The 17,123-nt window shown below is 42.1% G+C and overlaps 1 long non-coding RNA gene across 1 annotated transcript; it reads right to left on the reverse strand.

Annotated features, from left to right (window-relative positions):
• Positions 1-12,953: 12,953 nt before the first annotated feature.
• On the reverse strand, positions 12,954-16,748 carry LOC124777291. The gene is made up of 2 exons (XR_007015706.1): positions 16,570-16,748; positions 12,954-13,367 (listed from the first exon to the last, which is right to left on the reverse strand). It is a non-coding gene; the product is annotated as an uncharacterized LOC124777291 (long non-coding RNA).
• Positions 16,749-17,123: the final 375 nt, after the last annotated feature.

Genomic DNA, 17,123 nt, shown 5'->3' on the forward strand with positions numbered 1-17,123 from the left:
CAGAACAATTTCTGCTCCACCGACCTACAGCTGCGTGACGCTAGACGACGTCAGCCCAGACGATGGCGACACATCGCTCCTAGAGTGTGTGATCTGCGGCGTTCGTTGCTGCATTCACATTGGCAAACATAAGATTATTTAATATTGCACTTTGTTCTTCGGCTTGATATATCTACATACAGTATGAACACCAATAAAACCGACAAACTGCAGAGACGGACCCTTGACTGGGAACGGAGGAAGAAATGTCCTATGAACATGTGTCCGGAAATGCATGGTTACCACGGTAGATGGTGTTGACGAATGAAACTTCCTCTTACCACGTGCCTTGTGTTCCTTGTGTGTTGCAGGCTGTGTGTTTGACGCAGTGTACTGTAAGCAGCAGAATGGTCTGGTATTCACGCCGGTAACAGGTGGAGATAGTATTTCTATATGGCCAGTCGGATGGAAACCGTCGAGAGACAGAACCCGTTCCTCCAAAGCCGGTGTGCCTACCTGCACGTTCGTCTCTCTGAAAGTGCCCATGATAACACAAATGCCCAAAACTGGCTTGAAATGTTGTGTGATGTGACTGGTTTTTGTGAGGGTACTTGTTATGGTATAGCCGTGCTGTCTCACGACCTTTCCCAACTGCTTGATCGCACGCAAACGCCATCTCTGCTTGTTCCCGACATGAATACCAGGCCGTTCTGCTGCTTATAGGAGTTGCATTCAAGTTCTAAGGCCTCCGATTTTTTTTCTAATTAACTACTCACCTGAAATCGATGAAACTGGCGTTACTTCTCGACGTTATCCCCTGCAGACGTACACATTTTTCACAACGCTGACGCCATGATTCCATGGCAGCGACGAAGGCTTCTTTAGGAGTCTATTTTGACCACTGGAAAATCGCTGAGGCAATAGCAGCACGGCTGGTGAATGTGCGGCCACGGAGAGTGTCTTTCATTGTTGGAAAAAGCCAAAAGTCACTAGGAGCTAGGTCACGTGAGTAGGGAGCATAAGGAATCACTTCAAAGTTGTTATCACGAAGAAACTGTTGCGTAACGTTAGCTCGATGTGCGGGTGCGTTGTCTTGGTGAAACAGCACACGCGCAGCCCTTCCCAGACTTTTTGTTGCAGTGCAGGAAGGAATTTGTTCTTCAAAACATTTTCATAGGATGCACCTGTTACCGTAGTGCCCTTTGGAATGCAATGGGTAAGTATTACGCCCTCGCTGTCGCAGAACATGGACACCACCATTTTTTCAGCACTGGCAGTTACCCGAAATTTTTTTGGTGGTGGTGAATCTGTGTGCTTCCATTGAGCTGACTGGCGCTTTGTTTCTGGATTGAAAAATGGCATCCACGTCTCATCCATTGTCACAACCAACGAAAAGAAAGTCCCATTCATGCTGTCGTTGCGTGTCAACATTGCTTGGCAACATGCCACACGGGCAGCCATGTGGTCGTCCGTCAGCATTCGTGGTACCCACCTGGTTGACACTTTTCGCATTTTCAGGTCGTCATGCAGGATTGTGTGCACAGGACCCACAGAAATGCCAACTCTGGAGGCGATCTGTTCAACAGCCATTCGGCGATCCCCAAAACAAGTCTCCCCAGTTTCTCGATCATGTCGTCAGACCGGCTTGTGCGAGCCCGAGGTTGTTTTGGTTTGTTGTCACACGATGTTCTGCCTTCATTAAACTGTTGCACCCACGAACGCACTTTCGACACATCCGTAAATCCATCACCACATGTCTCCTTCAACTGTCGATGAATTTCAATTGGTTTCACACCACGTAAATTCAGAAAACGAATGATTGCACGCTGTTGAAGTAAGGATAACGTCGCTATTTTAAGTATTTAAAACAGTTCTCATTCTCGCCGCTGGCGGTAAAATTCCATCTGCTGTACGGTGCTGCCATCTCTGGGACGTATTGACAATGAACGCGGCCTCATTTTAAAACAATGCGAATGTTTCTATCTCTTTCCAGTCCGGAGAAAAAAAATCGGAGGCCTTAGACCTTGAATGCACCTCATAGTACACTGCGTCCATCACACAGCCTGCAACAGACAAGGAACACAGCCACGCGGGATTAGCCGAGCGGTCTCAGGCGCTGCAGTCATGGCCTGTGTGGCTGGTCCCGGCGGAGGTTCGAGTCCTCCCTCGGGCATGGGTGTGTGTGTTTGTCCTTAGGATAATTTAGGTTAAGTAGTGTGTAAGCTTAGGGACTGATGACCTTAGCAGTTAAGTCCCATAAGATTTCACACACACTTGAACATTTTTGAACAAGAAACACCTGGTCAGAGGAATTATCTTTCGTCAGAGACATCTACCGTGGTAACTATGCATTTCCAGACACAAGTCCATGAAATCGTTTTTCCTTCATTTCCAATCAAGATTCCGTCCCTGTAGTTTGTCGGTTTTATTAGTATTCACCCCTTATATAAAAGGCAATGTTCTGAGTGACTGACTCACCATCGCCAAGCCCATTTCGTTAATGGATGAAACATGAAATTTGGAGAAGATGGTCATCTTATATTACAGACATCGTTTAAGAATGGATGTTTCAAAATTCTAACCCCAAGGTGTGAAACAGGGGATGAAAAGTTTTTTGGAGGAATGTCGTTATTAATGTAATTTTGAAGCTAGCTCTACGAAAACTGTTATTTGATTTCTCGGTCAGAAATTAAAATATACGTGTTTCAGCATTTCTGGAAATTTAAGCCCGAAGGGGGCGAAACAGCAGGTGAATTTTTTTAAAAATAAATCATTATTACAGACCTACTAAAGCATTTTAGAGACTACATCTATGAAAATAGGTATTTAAATTCTCAGGCAGATATGAAAAAAAGCAGGTGTTTCAGTGTTTTTGTAAATTCAACCACATAGGGGGCATAACAGTAGAGAAATTTTTTTTTAAATTAAAGCATTATCAAAGAAATACTAAATCATTTTTAAAATTACATCTGTGAAGACTGACATTTGACTTCTCGGTTAGAAGTGAAAAGATACTGATTCAGAGATGGGTGAAATGGGGGATGAAAGTTTTTAGGAAATATTTCATTCTGAAACCATTTTCGAAGCTAAATCTACAAAAAATTTTATTCGGCTTCTCAATTAGAAATTAAAAGATAACTTGTCTCAGCGTTCTTCGAAATTCAACTCCTGATGGGGTGAAATAGGGCCTGATTGATTCACAGAGTCATCATCGCCCAGTCCAAACCGCTAAGAACCGAAACTTGAAATCTGAAGAGGGTGTTGATCTTACAGTGTAGGCACCTTTTAGTAAGAGGTTGCTCAAAGATCCTCTCCTAAGCGGGTGAAATAGGGGATGGTAGGCTATGTCGAAATATATTGTTATTAAGGCAATTTTGATGCTAAAACTACGAAAACTTGTATTCAGTTTTTTCAGTCAGAAATAAAAAACGGCATGTTTCAGTAGTTTTGGAAATTCAACCACTATGTGGACAAAATAGTGGGTGAAAGTTTTTTAAAAGTAATTCATATTTAAAGCACTAATGTAGCATTTTTAAAGCTTCCGGTATACTTGCTAGTGTGCAATACTGAGTAGAGGAAGCTGTCCAGGGTTCACGTCTCCCAGATTAAGGAGGACTAGCCTCCTCCCACAACGCTCAACACATAAAACATCGGATGGGGTTTCTGTGGGTTTGGTGGGGGTGGTTGAACCGTGTTCTTTCCTAGATATTTCCTAACACCTTCGAGATAATGGCTGTGTATCCTTAAACACCCTCTTTAGATTGCTACTTGCTGCCTTCTCCGAAGTTGATCTAAGTTGGGCGGCTCTTTGGTTTAATCTATGAGTCTGCCTGCCAACTCTTGAGCTGTTATAGGTCTCCATAACGTCTCTCCTGCGTTTTGATTCGATACGGCCGTGTGGCGGCTATGGGCTTTGGTTTCTGTCTGTTGCCTTTAGAGCCCATGGTAGCTCAGCGGTTCCATATTGACTGTGGTTTCACAGGGGCACTGTGCTATTCCGCACCGGATTTATATTTCCCTCCCACGTGTATTTATTAAAACTACTTCCAGACAAGTGGTATGGGACCGACCGTTAACACATGCCTTAGTGTGTTCTAGTTTTACCAGCGCCAAGACCACTCCTTGCAGAAGATGAGTCCGGTCTGGCGGGGTGGCAGGATGGCCAGGCCTGCGACAACCGACGGACTACGGCTCTGTAAACGGCTCACCGAAATCAAGAGTTACGTAGAGCAATTTACAGTATACGCATTAGTAAAATTGTCTCTCAAATGGTCTTTCTTTTCTTAAATTGTTAATACTTTAAGAAGAGACGTTAACTGAAAGAAACTGGATGCTTTTAATAAGTGTGGTGAAGTCACAGAGACTTTAATGTTTTAAAGTAATTATACATAATAGGAAGCTCGTCTTGAAATCACAGCGTGGGGGTGTCTCTCAAAGATTTGTTGTTTTTAATTGTTAATACCTAAAGAATTTTCCTGCTCGTTTAATTGAAAGAGACTGTAAGACTTTACTAAGTGTAGTGAAATCACTGAGATTTTCATGTCTTACAGTATTTACACATAATTGGATGCTTGCCTTGAGAACACATTGGGGACGTCCCTTAAATGGTTCTTTTTGTTTAATGCTTAATGCCTTTCTTTAAAAAAAAATCCTGTTGCTTGTTTATCGTTAAACATTCTGTACTGAAACCACATTTTTAGGGAGTTTTTTAAATTGTTTTTTTCTCTTAAGTGGTTAAAACTTCCTTTAAGAATTGGGAAATTACAATCTCAAGGACGTGAGTACCACTGTGGTTACTCAACATGTATTTTTATTTAAATTCTTTAAACTCGGTTATTATATTTATTAAATAAAGTGTGTAAACTAAAGGGTGAAAGATGTTTTTCCTGAACCCTACTTAGCCGTTCCACGTTTCCTTGACAATGTATCTGAAACTGTTATTACGTTTTGATTAGACATGTCAATTGGTTACTCAGAGCTCCATTTTTATTGCTGGAGGGGGGAGGGGGAGGAGAACTTTGAAGCATCTTTCACCTTGACTGTGATTAAGGAAAATTATTGTTACTTATACATTCATCATTTTCAGGCCACAGTTGACTATGGAGGCCCGGCGTTTCCCGGGGTTCAACTTGTTAAAGAAAGAAAAAATTGCCTACAAAGGTAAGATTCGCTCTCGGGTTGGCGAAGGATGCGTTGCCGATCTCGTTGCTCGGGTGAGATCGTCGTCACCAAGGAAACTGTTGATGGGGTAGCTGACATACTGCCGCTTTATACCGCTGCGTTGACCATTGATTTTCCTGGCGAAGCTCCTTCCACTTGTAAACAACTTGCTCTTCTTCAGGCATAACTTTTGTATCAGGAAAATCGGGTTAGTGACCTTGGCCATCTTATGCCTGGTGCCAATCACGTGCAAGTTATTCAACAACTGCTTAGGTCATGTTGCTAAATTGCCAGGTGTTGTAAAACAGTTTACTTTAGATGATGTAGAGAGCTCCAGAGGAGGCCAGGATTCTGACACCCGAAGCGTTGAATTTGCCTAATGATCAGGTTCTTCATTTATTGTACCCGTTAACTAATGAGACATTGAGTCAAATATTTACTGACATTTTGCGCGAGGGGAAAGGGTTGAAGGAGTTACGTCAACGGGTGATCAGTATCGAACTGTTCCCCCGTTTGAACAACGAGTTGCAGTGTAAGCATAATTGGCCGGTGCAATAAGGTAATAAACCCTTGAGTAAATGTAATGAGTGGATTTGAACCGTTGTTTCGGCTTTAGAGTTGCAAGTTCCCGAGGCTCAAATTTTCGATAGCATATTGGAAGGCGTGAGGTCCGAGGACCAATCTCGCATCACCTTTGCTAGTAAACTCCCCCCCACCTTTGATCAATAAGGTGCTTTGGTCTCTAGCATTGAGGGGCGGATTCAATCATCTTTTAGTTGTTTGGGAGCTAGCGGCTGTTCGATGTAACCTAAATTCGATGGTGTCCCGTGACAACGATCTAAAGTCTGTTTTCGTTGCCGGCAGGTGAGATATTTTGTTCGTGAGTGTCCGGTTCAGCAAAAAAAGGGGGGAGGGGGGTAGACAGTTGATAGGTGACAGTTGACGGTTCGGATGTCCTTTCCTAGGCGTTGCACTGAATTGAGGACGTAGTGGGTGAGTCGTTACACTTTGTGTTCTCAGTTGAATCGTGAGCCAATTTTCACCCTTGTATCGCCTCTGGACTATTATTGGTACCCGGAGTATCGATTTTTACGTAAATTCATTCCCTTACAAATTTCTTATCGGAATTATCGATCTATTAGCATACATCGGCTGCTTTAAGTAGGCGACTTTGTGGTTCGTTTGAGTATTGCGAAAAAGTTTTCCTGCCCAATTAAGTTATTAGTGGTGAAGAATTTGTCCTTTATTTTGATCCCCTTCTGTGATTTTATATCCCACGAGGGATTAATGTTGTGTAGCTAACGACGTACTATTTATATGAAATTTTATCCTGCGGAGCGAATCAGTTTATGCTCGTGTAATATTTCATTGCCGGTGTGTTCTGCTTTGCTTGCTACAGGGTGTTATGAACTGAGTCATTTGGAGCCACGACAAAGGGATCTATTGTCGCGCCTGCTCGAAAAGTTTCCGGCAGCCCTTGGCACGAGTAACAAAATCCGGTTGACTGACGACGTTCCTTTTCGCCAATCGCCCTACAGGTTATTCCCCTCCCCCCCCCCCCCTTCCACCTCAGGATGAAGAACCCGCGTGCCCTGATAGACAGTATACTGCATGAAGGCGTCATAAGACCTTCTACCTCCCCATATGCGCTACCAGTGTTCTTGGTCCCGAAGGATAGTAAAGGGGAGTTCCGATCGGTAGTTGATTGCGGGTTGGTGAATGAAATGGTTGTATTGCAATCTGTGCCTTTACCTGATAATCATCATTGTTTCTCATGGTTCTCTGGAGCAAAGTAGTTCACCGTTTTGAATCTGAACCAAGTGTATTACCAGATTCCACTGTCAGACGATTCCAAGCACATTACCGCCATTTGTCTGATTGGAATCTCTTCCAGTTTAGCAGAGTTCCGTTTTGTCTGTTTCATCTAGGTTTCTGGATCGGGTGCTCGGAGACTTAAAATTTAAATGTGTATACAATTATATGGACGATGTTTATCTACAGCCCCACAACTGAGGAACGTTCAGGGAGACAGGTTTGACGGCCAAACCTTCTATGGTCACCTTTTCCCTGCCGGCACATTGCCACTCTGGGCCTTTAGTCTCTGCCGAAGGGTTAGGATCGATCAGGGGCCTACGAAGGATCTGCGAAAACTTCACCCTCCTGTTAGTGGGATTGAAACGTCCCCTTAGAAAAATTATACAGGACTGTGCTTAACCTGACACACAATATTTTTAGCGCAACGCAATCAGAAATCCCTACAAAGGAATGGCCCTGACTAACATTAACCTGTACCTTTCACAAATCACTTACCTCACAAAAATCTTCGTTACTCGAACTACTGCAAAACAGCGAGCGCCACTACTGCCAGCTAAATAAAAGATTCAAACTACGAAATGCACTAACTACTAGTAGGCATAGTTAGCAAATGAAAGATTTTAATAGAGAACAAACAATGTATTTACCTTAACAGTCATCAAAAGTCATAATATATACAGCAGTTCATGACATCCATTTTTACAAATTTCAAAACTCCGCCATTTCTCTCCCCACATCCACCACTGCTGGCGGCTCACCTCCAACTGCGCAACGCTACGCGCTGTTAACATCCAGCTGCCGCTGCCCAACACTACAATGGCAGACAACAATGCAAACTAGCCACAGACTGCACACAGCACAGCCAGTGATTTTCATACAGAGCTACGTGGCGTTACCAATATAAGAAAACCTAAACAGCCTACTTACAGGATGACCAACTATTTCCGCAAATTCGTGCCACATTTTGCACAAGTGGCCGCCTCTCTTAATGAATTGCCCAGGAAGGGAGTTGGGACCCGCATCAGGTGAGACTGACGGATGACATCGAAAAAGTTCAAAGAAGGGCGGCTCGTTTTGTACTATCGCGAAATAGGAGAGATAGTGCCACAGACATGATACGTAAACTGGAGTGGCAATCATTAAAACAAAGGCGTTTTTCGTTGCGATAGGATGTCCTCACGAAATTTCAATCACCAGTTTTCTCCTCCGGTTGCGAAAACATTCTGTTGGCACACACCTACATAGGGAGAAATGATCATCACGATAAAATAAGAAAAATCAGGTCTCGCACATAAAAATTTAAGTGCTCGTTTTTCCCGCGCGCCGTTGGAGAGTGGGACGGTAGAGATACAGTTTAAAGGTGGTTCATTGAACCCTCTGCTAGGCACATTATTGTGAATAGCAGAGTAATTACGTAGATGTAGATTTAGAAGTAGTTAATTACCGTTGGGATCAAACTCGCCAGGCATCCTTCTAAGCAACTAATCAGGCTGTTAGTAACCCAACCGTCCTGGCTATCCCAAACTTCGAGTTGCCCTTTGTGGTCTAAACTGACACCTCTACTTGCGGAGTAGCAGCAGTTCTCCTCCAAGAGCAGGAACGAGAACGTAGACCGGTGACTTGTGCATCTAGAAGGGTTCCCCAGCAGAGCTTAAGTATTCAGTCTACGAATGGGAGGCGCTAGCGGTGCTATTCACTTTAAAGAAATTTATGTTTTTCCTTGAGCACTGCGAATTCTTGTTGAACTGATAATCAATCCCTTAGTTGGCTGTTGGCGCACCCACGTAAGATGGATCGTATAGGTCGTTGGACCGTCCGAATTTCGGCTTTCCAACTCACGGTGAAGCATAACCGTGGCACCAACAATCAAATAGCCTACACCTTGAGTGGGATGTTTGAGGTTGGCCTTCAGCAGTCGGAGAAGTTTTCCGATCCGGAGGATTGTGTAGGAGGGATACTATCCAAAGTCGCAGATCTTTTCAGAGACCTCAAGTGAAGACAGGACAGTGACCCCAGGATTAAGGACACTAAGAATAAACTATTGAATGTGGAATAGGTGGCCGGTCATCCCATACATAAAGACCTCGTTTGTTGTCGTTTCCAGATCTGTCAGCCCATTCATTTCGTTAAGCCTGTGTTCTGACACTTTCACCATACGATTGCTGGAGGGCATTTAGGTGCAACAAAACCATTTCTAATATTAAGCGCCATGCGTCTTGGCCTTCCTTATACAAGGATGTCCGGCGGATTGTGAGTCAGTGTGATGTTTGCAAAAAAGCCAAATCAAACTCCAGCCCCAGTAAAGTTCCTCTGCAATCCACTACGGCAACTCATCCCTTGGATAAGTGGTTCATCGATTGCATTGGTTCTCTGACATTAATTCATGATGGTAACCGGTATGTACTCGTGGTCATGGACGCCTTCTCAACTTTCTGTTGGTAATCCTTAGTCACAGGGTTACGGGTCGTATTACTATTCGACATCCCTCAGGGATTATTTCCATCTTTGATTTCCGATGTGTTTGGTCAGCGATAATGCCTCGGCTTGGAATCTATGGGCTGTAGGAGATTTTGTTTTCAGCTGGCTATCGGTCATGTCAAACCTACCCCCTATTATTTCTCGGCCATCTTTTGTAGAACGTGTTAACCGAAATTTGAAAGGGGCACTAATTCCCAAAGTGGGACCACTCTGTGGGTGGCAGGAGTGTTTGCCTATCAAGTTAATTCACCTCTGGGCAACTAGAGGTTGGCTAAAAACTTGCTCCTGGAGCGTAATGAGGCTAGGTTCTGCACGAGAACCGGAGGAAGGCACGTCGAAACATTCAGCGGGCCCATCAGAGGTTGCCCGATCGTTATAATCAAGGACGTAGAGTATATAATTGTAAGGTAAGTGATCGTATTTTGGTGCACAACCCCAGTGTTAATCAGAAAGGGGAGAAGGGCTATTCGTTAGTTAGTTCCCCAGTTTTTGGGTCCCTTTGAGATTGTCCGAGTATTGGGTCCAGTCAATTTGCTTGTGTGGAATACTGAGTCGGAGAAGTTGTCCAGGATTCACGTCTCGAAGATTAAGGAGAACTAGCCTCCTCACTGGACACTTAACGCATCAAGCAGGGAAGGGAGTTTTTGTGGGTTTGGCGGGAGTGGTTGAGGCATGTGGGTCTACTTCCTTTGAATTCCTTGGTTCTGTCTATTCTTTGTTTGTTCGCTTCTGAGATGTTCTGCTAGGGACGCTAGCCTCGCGGCGGCAGCTAGGTTTCAGCGACTGTGGCAGTGCGTGAATGGAGTGACCGATTCAAGTCATTCGGGTGCAGTGGCTCTGGCCTGACAGAAGTGGCAGAGAGACTTAGCAAGCGACCACCAGAGTGGAGAGGAGGAGGGCTATCAGTTTTCAAAACGAGAGGTCACAGGTGTCTGCCTTCGGTTGAAGGCGGTCATTGTCCACCGAGGTCGTTTTTCACTACTTAGTGATCACTGAACAAGTGGTATGGAACCGACTATTAACAAACGCCTTAGTGTGTTCTAGTTTTGCCGGCGTGAGGACCACGGCTTGCAGAAGATGAGTCCGGTCTGATGGGGTGGAAGGACCCTCAAGCTGCGGCAACCGAGGGACGACAGCTCCGTAAACGACTCACCGAATCAAGAGTTACATGAAGCAACTTACATGCGTTTGTAAAATTGTCTCTCATATGGTTGTTTCTTTTTTCTTAAATGGTTGTTGCTGTTTGTTCAAAAGGAAATTATAAGCTTTTAATATGGTGGAATCAAAGAGACTCTAATATTTTAAAGCAATTATACATAACTGAAAGGTTGCCTTGGAAGTACGGTATGGGGATGTTTCTCAAAGGGCTGTGTTTTAAATGTTTAATATGTTAAGAATTTTCCGTTTGTTTAACTGAAAGAGGTTGCAAGAATTTATTAACTGTGTTGTAACCACTGAGACTTTAATGTTTTAAAGTAATTAAACATAACTAGAAGCTTGCCTAGAAAACACATTGGGAGTGTCTCTTAAATAATTCTTTTTCTTAAATTGTTAATCCTTTCTTCAAAAAAAATTCTTGTTGCTTGTTTATCGCTAAACATTTTAAACTCATTGGGAGTTTTAAAGGATTTGAAACCATATTTTTACGGAGTCTCTTATATTGTTTCTCTCTCTTACGTCGTTAAAGCTTCCTTTAAGAATTAGACAGCTGTAAATCAGTCTCAAGGACTTCAGCGCTAAGTACCCCTATATCTAGGCTACATGTTATCTATTTAAACTCTTTGAAACCCGTTGTTATATTTATCAAAACACTGGAAATGTTTTCTTATGTTCTTGTTCAAATAAAAAGTGTAAACTAAAGGGTGGAAGATGTATTCTCTGAACCTTGCCTAGTCCTTCCACATTCAGTTGGCGTTATTTCTAAAATCGTTATTACGTATTGATTGGCCATGTCAGTGTTAGTGGTGTAAGCGCAGATGTTATGATCATTGGTGCCTTAACATGTACCCATTACAGTGTGTTATTTTTCCTCCGTGTCTAATAGTGTTCCTCCGAACATGTCACACAGTTTACTGCATGACGTTTTCTCCATAGTCGTAACTGCAACACTCAGTGGACTACACCTGCCAGTACAGGCTAACTGTTTGGCCTGCGCACTTCAACTTGTCTTACTCTTACCACATGTACTTGGAGGCACTAGCCAACTTAAAAACATACTATTCCTAATAGCTATAATTATCGGTTTCCAAATCAAGTAGATGATGTAATGTTGTTCAGTACGCTGTGCACAGTCACCAATAAAAGTGTCTGCACTTATACCCCTAACACCTAGTGCGAGCATGTGCATCTTGATACTTTGTTGATAGTGACCCTTCTATTGAGCACTTGACGCTGTTCATCAGAGTTTTTCTAACTGGTTAGTTCATGAACCAGTTTATAGAAGCTCACTCACAAAGTGAACAATGATTAAAGGCTGGTTAGAAAGACTTTTAGAGAGCAAAAATACTTCGAATTATCGTAGAATTTTCGGAGTTCAGGTACTTAGACAAATCCTTTATTATTTTAAACATAGCTGTGAAATCCTTTATTCGCATGCAGAAAAAAATAGTTCTGAGTGATAATTACAGAATGATTTGTGTGGCACAGTTATGGTCATTAGTTACTAATGAGAGTTGTTACATATTAGAAATTTTATAATAAATTTGAGTTTACAAGCGTTAAGGACTGCCTCATCTCTAATAAGTCGTTTCTTAATACTTGCAGTATTGTGGTGTTTGTTTACATCTAGAGTTATTGCCATTCAGAGCAGTGCTCTATAGTGGTCACTTGAAACCATTTTGTATACACAAACGACTGTACCCAAAAGTGATCAGAGGACCGAGAAGAAAGTTACATTATTTGGGCTGCATGCAAATCAGGTCGTTTGGATAGTCTTGAGCATGATAGTACCTATCACTTTGGAACTGCAAGAACATCTTCCTGGCGCTCACACAGTGGCTGTTTTGCGGCCTTCATGTGGACTTTGTTTCTGATTTCTCTTCAGTGCGACTAGTCACCAGCAGCACATCTTATCAGAATATAGCTGCTGTTTTATGTCATGTTGGTCTTAAAGGCCGACAGCAGACACGAGGGAAATATCATGGCATCTACTTCACGCTGTTATACCTCTATGTCTGGGACATTTTTGAAAAATCTGTAAAAATTATATCTTTTTCCAACGTTCTTAATTTGTTTACCTGACTGAAGTACAGTAAAGAAAAACTTCAAGAGCAATATAGAGGTGTTTCAAATGTTGTTCAGCTTCTTGGAATGCTTTCTTTGAAAAAGACCAGCCGATTTACTTCCCCAGCCCTGTCCCAAGACGAGGTCGTGAAAACTGCGATCTTAAAATACGTAAAACATTATGTCTCACGCAAGAACTGTCAGTATGGAGACTAAAGTTTCCTTAATAAAGCTGCAGGTGCACCATATAGAAGGTTAACAGGGGTTAGTTACAATACGGACAATAACAACACTACACATGTGAGTCAGAGATGTTTATTTCTAAGATTTGGCACTGTTATTGTAAGGAATTAAATGATCAAAATCACGATATTAACGGCTAAAACGGGAAATTTCAGAGTAATGCCATGAACACAGGTATAGATGTTGTCCTGTGAACCTCCTCATGCTCAGAGGCTCTCAGTCTCACTTTCACTCTCCATCCCGTCTCCTTATGAGGAGCTGGAGTCAGATGCAGAGTCAGATGCGGAGTCAGATGCGGAATCAGATGTGGAGTCGGATGTAGAGTCAGACGTGGAGTCAGATGCGGAGTTGGATGTAGAGTCAGATGCGGAGTCGGATGTAGAGTCAGATGCAGAGTTGGATGTGGAGTCAGATGCAGAATCAGATGCGTAGTCAGATGCGTCCTCCTCAGTTTCGCTGTCTGCTGATACCTGTAACATGTCACAATGACTCCAAATGTCACACTCACATGTATATTTTAAAACATAGTCAGTTTCATTATTACAAATTATCGTCTGCATCAAATAATGCAACTTAATCACCACCAGCTCAAGAGCTTCCAGCGTGGTGGTCAAAAATTAATTACTACGTAAAATGACTTCTCATCTACAAAGTGGCGTACTATTTTTTCCTTGAAGTCCTCCGTCTTGTGACTGGTTCGATTCGACCTCGATGAATTCCTCTTCATCTTAGAGTAGCATTTGCACTCTAGGTCCTCTAGCACATGTTATCTGTATTACAATCTACACTTCCTTTAAAGTTTTTATCCTTTACAGCTCACTTTAGTACATGAGAGCTATTCCCTGATGTCTTAAAAAATATCCCGTCACCCTGTTATTTCATCTTGTCAGTGTTTTCTATATTCCTTTCTTTTCCAGTTCTACAGAGCAACTTCTGATTCCTCGTTTTTCAATATCCTTCTGCAGCACCACATCTCAGATGTTTCGATACTCTTGCCTTCCAGTTTTACAATTGTCCATGAGTCACTACCATACAGTGCTGTGATCGAAACGTTTATTACCAGAAATTTCTTCCTCAGATTAAGGTCAATGTTTCATACTAGCAGATTTTTCTTGGGTAGCAATGGCTTCTTCCCCTCTGCTCCTCTCTTCATCCGTCATATGTTATTTTGCTTCCAAGGTAGAACAACTCCTTAACTTCATCTACTTCGTGATCCTCATTTGTGATGCTAAGTTTATTACTAATCACATTTTTGTTACTCGTCATTACTTTGGTATGTATTCGGTTTACTATCAATCAATACTCTGTACTCATTATAGGATTCATTCCATACAACATGTCCTCCAATTCTTCACTTTCATTGAGGGTACCAATGTTCTGGCGAATCTTATCATCGATATCCTAGCACTCTAAATTTTAATCCCTCTGTAGGTCCTTTCTTTAATTTCCTTCACTGCTTCTTAGATGTATAGATTGAACAGTGGGGACAAAAGACCACTTCCTGTCTTACACTGTTTTAATTCAAGTGCACTGTTCTTGAACGGCGCATTTGCAACCAAACCACTCAGCAGAGCTATATGAGCTCTGGTTCGTGATTTGGCGTCCACGTGGTTTCCTCCCTGTCCTGACAGACAATATTGCTGGAAGCAGAGGAAGTGATGTCCCCCGGATATATGCTAATGTAGACACAGGAACGCTACACAGTGTGGAGACCCTGCCTCTTCCATGCATACAGTTACAACATGTATGCAGTAATGGATGTTGATATTTTTTGGAATACGTAAATCAACATCTCAGCTGCACGTTAACATTCTATCATTTTCACTACCGCTTGTGTTCTTTTGACATGTAACAGTGCCTGGGATATTGTGGAATACTTTAGCACTTACCAAAACAGTCTCAGTAGGTTCATGATATAATTCTACCAGGCACAACTACCACTGTAGCATAATGACGACAAGTCTAGCCGAAGTGAGGCAGTGAAACACAGTATTTGTACAGGAGCGATCAAACAATCGCATTTTGCTTTCAGGTACGGTGTCAACACTGGTATTACTATACTAGTACAATGGTATTTATACGATAGTATGATAGCACGAGACTACTGAAACTGTTCTGATATGTACCAAAATACTCCAAAAGGGCCCAATACTTCCCTCCTGATTATCTCTGTTGAGTGCAAATGGTGTGAACACCAATGAATCAATGCTACATATGCTGAAAATGTCGAGCTGTCTCGATAATTCTCAGTTATTTGTTTCGAAAGGCAATTTGACTTCTTGAGGCGTGTTTGCATGTTAGTTACACCTCAGTCACATCGTAACGAAACGCAGCATCCGTCAATAGATAGGATCTACTGGCATAAGACAATTGCTCCGACGTTTCACTAACTGACAACAATGTGCTGTGCGTCAGAAAAATTCCGCATACGGCATTTGACCTTACATGTTAGGTTTAGTAAAACTTTATGGTGTCCAAACCTATCACCAGTCTTATCCTGTGTCTTTTGTCGGTCTCGTTTACCAACACCTAATGCTGATATCGTGTAACAAGTATTTTGTTGAGTATTCCTCATTAGATGAAAGAGACACCTGAGCGACTTAACAATTATCGACTAATTAAATGCCTAATATTAAAAAGTAACAAGTCTGGAAGTATAAAAAATAATTAATTATTAAAATTATTAATTTGTTTATAATTACTATTAAAAACAGTCTTGATCACGATTTATTTTATAAGGTGACCGGTTTCGACCACTACTGTGGTCATCCTCAGACCATTGAGTGGAAACCCCTTTCTGTTGGAGTAGTTGTGATTCTCCAACAGAAAGGGGTTTCCACTCAATGGTCTGAAGATGACCACAGTAGTGGTCGAAACCGGTCACCTTATAAAATAAATCGTGATCAAGACTGTTTTTAATAGTAATTATTTACAAGACATTGATCACTGCTGTTCCCATAATGCATTCAAAATTAATTTGTTTGTTCATTCGTGTGACAATTTTTACATATGTATTGTTTGTAGAAATATATCCAACCTGAACTGATGTTTTTTTAACCGTACACCATTAAATTATAAAATAGCTACAGGTTCGTTTGAATTACGGGAGCGCGTCACTAAATTACTGGAACACCTGAATTGTCGATTATCCTGCAAAATTCCTTTTACGAAATTGCAAGGTCCAATATCAACCGAAAAACCTAGAGATGAACCCGATAGGCACTACTGCCAAAGGGACCACGAAGACATGGTTAGATTGATTGTAGTATGCACAGAGGCCGTTAAGCAGTCGTGCTTCTCGTACTCCATACGCGACTGGAATGGGAAGAAACCCTGGGTATATGGTACAATGCTAAGTATACTTTGTCAAGCATTAACATCGGTTTGGAGAGGGTTTAAGTAGATGTGGAATAAATATCGTTCTATAGCTGGAAAGCTATCTCTCAGCCAAAGAACTAACAGCTATCGTGGAGCCTGTGGTTATTTGTCATTTCGTTACAGAAAACTCGTTATTGTGGCATTAGTGGCCATAAATACTTTGGTAAATAGACCGAATAGACTAGCTAATTACGATGCGCAAAATTCGCTTATAAAGAATATATACTGTATGTAAGCAACGTGTGGAATAATTTCTTATGTGCTAAGAGGCAGATATGAGAAGTGGCTACTCACTGCAGAGCTGCTGTCGTCAGCAGAAGCGGTGGCGTTGGCTGCGGCTTCGCTGCTGCTGTTGCTGACCTGATTAATTGCATCCTGTATGCCCTGGTTGATGTTGTTGGCAATCTCTTGGGCTTCGTCTTTTATGTGCTCGACGGCATCTTGGATCACGTTAAAAAACAAGGGTGTCGCCGACACCTTGAATAGAAAAAGGAAGTATTCTCTCAACATTCAGTTTTGTATGAACGTGAGAATTGAAGTACTAACTTAATAAAGCGTCAACACTTTCTGGAAAAAAGTTAACGTATTCGCATGAGCTGATAAGTAATATAGCAATACACAGCAACACACACATACAACAAAGAAGGGAAAAAAAGAAGAAAACGAGGATATTATTTGAATGGGACGGAAATCGGTAGATGTGATGTACATTTAGAGACAAATAAACGATTCCAATTTCAGAAATATTCGTTGATCATTTGTGCTCAGTTCGAAGCGGGACTCTGCGCTGAATATACCAATTAGTGAGATTCCAGGCCGAAGGTGAGCCGCCACCGATAGCAGTGGAT

The sequence above is a fragment of the Schistocerca piceifrons genome, chromosome 2 (genome assembly GCF_021461385.2).
Source record: "Schistocerca piceifrons isolate TAMUIC-IGC-003096 chromosome 2, iqSchPice1.1, whole genome shotgun sequence".
Lineage (NCBI taxonomy): Eukaryota > Metazoa > Arthropoda > Insecta > Orthoptera > Acrididae > Schistocerca > Schistocerca piceifrons.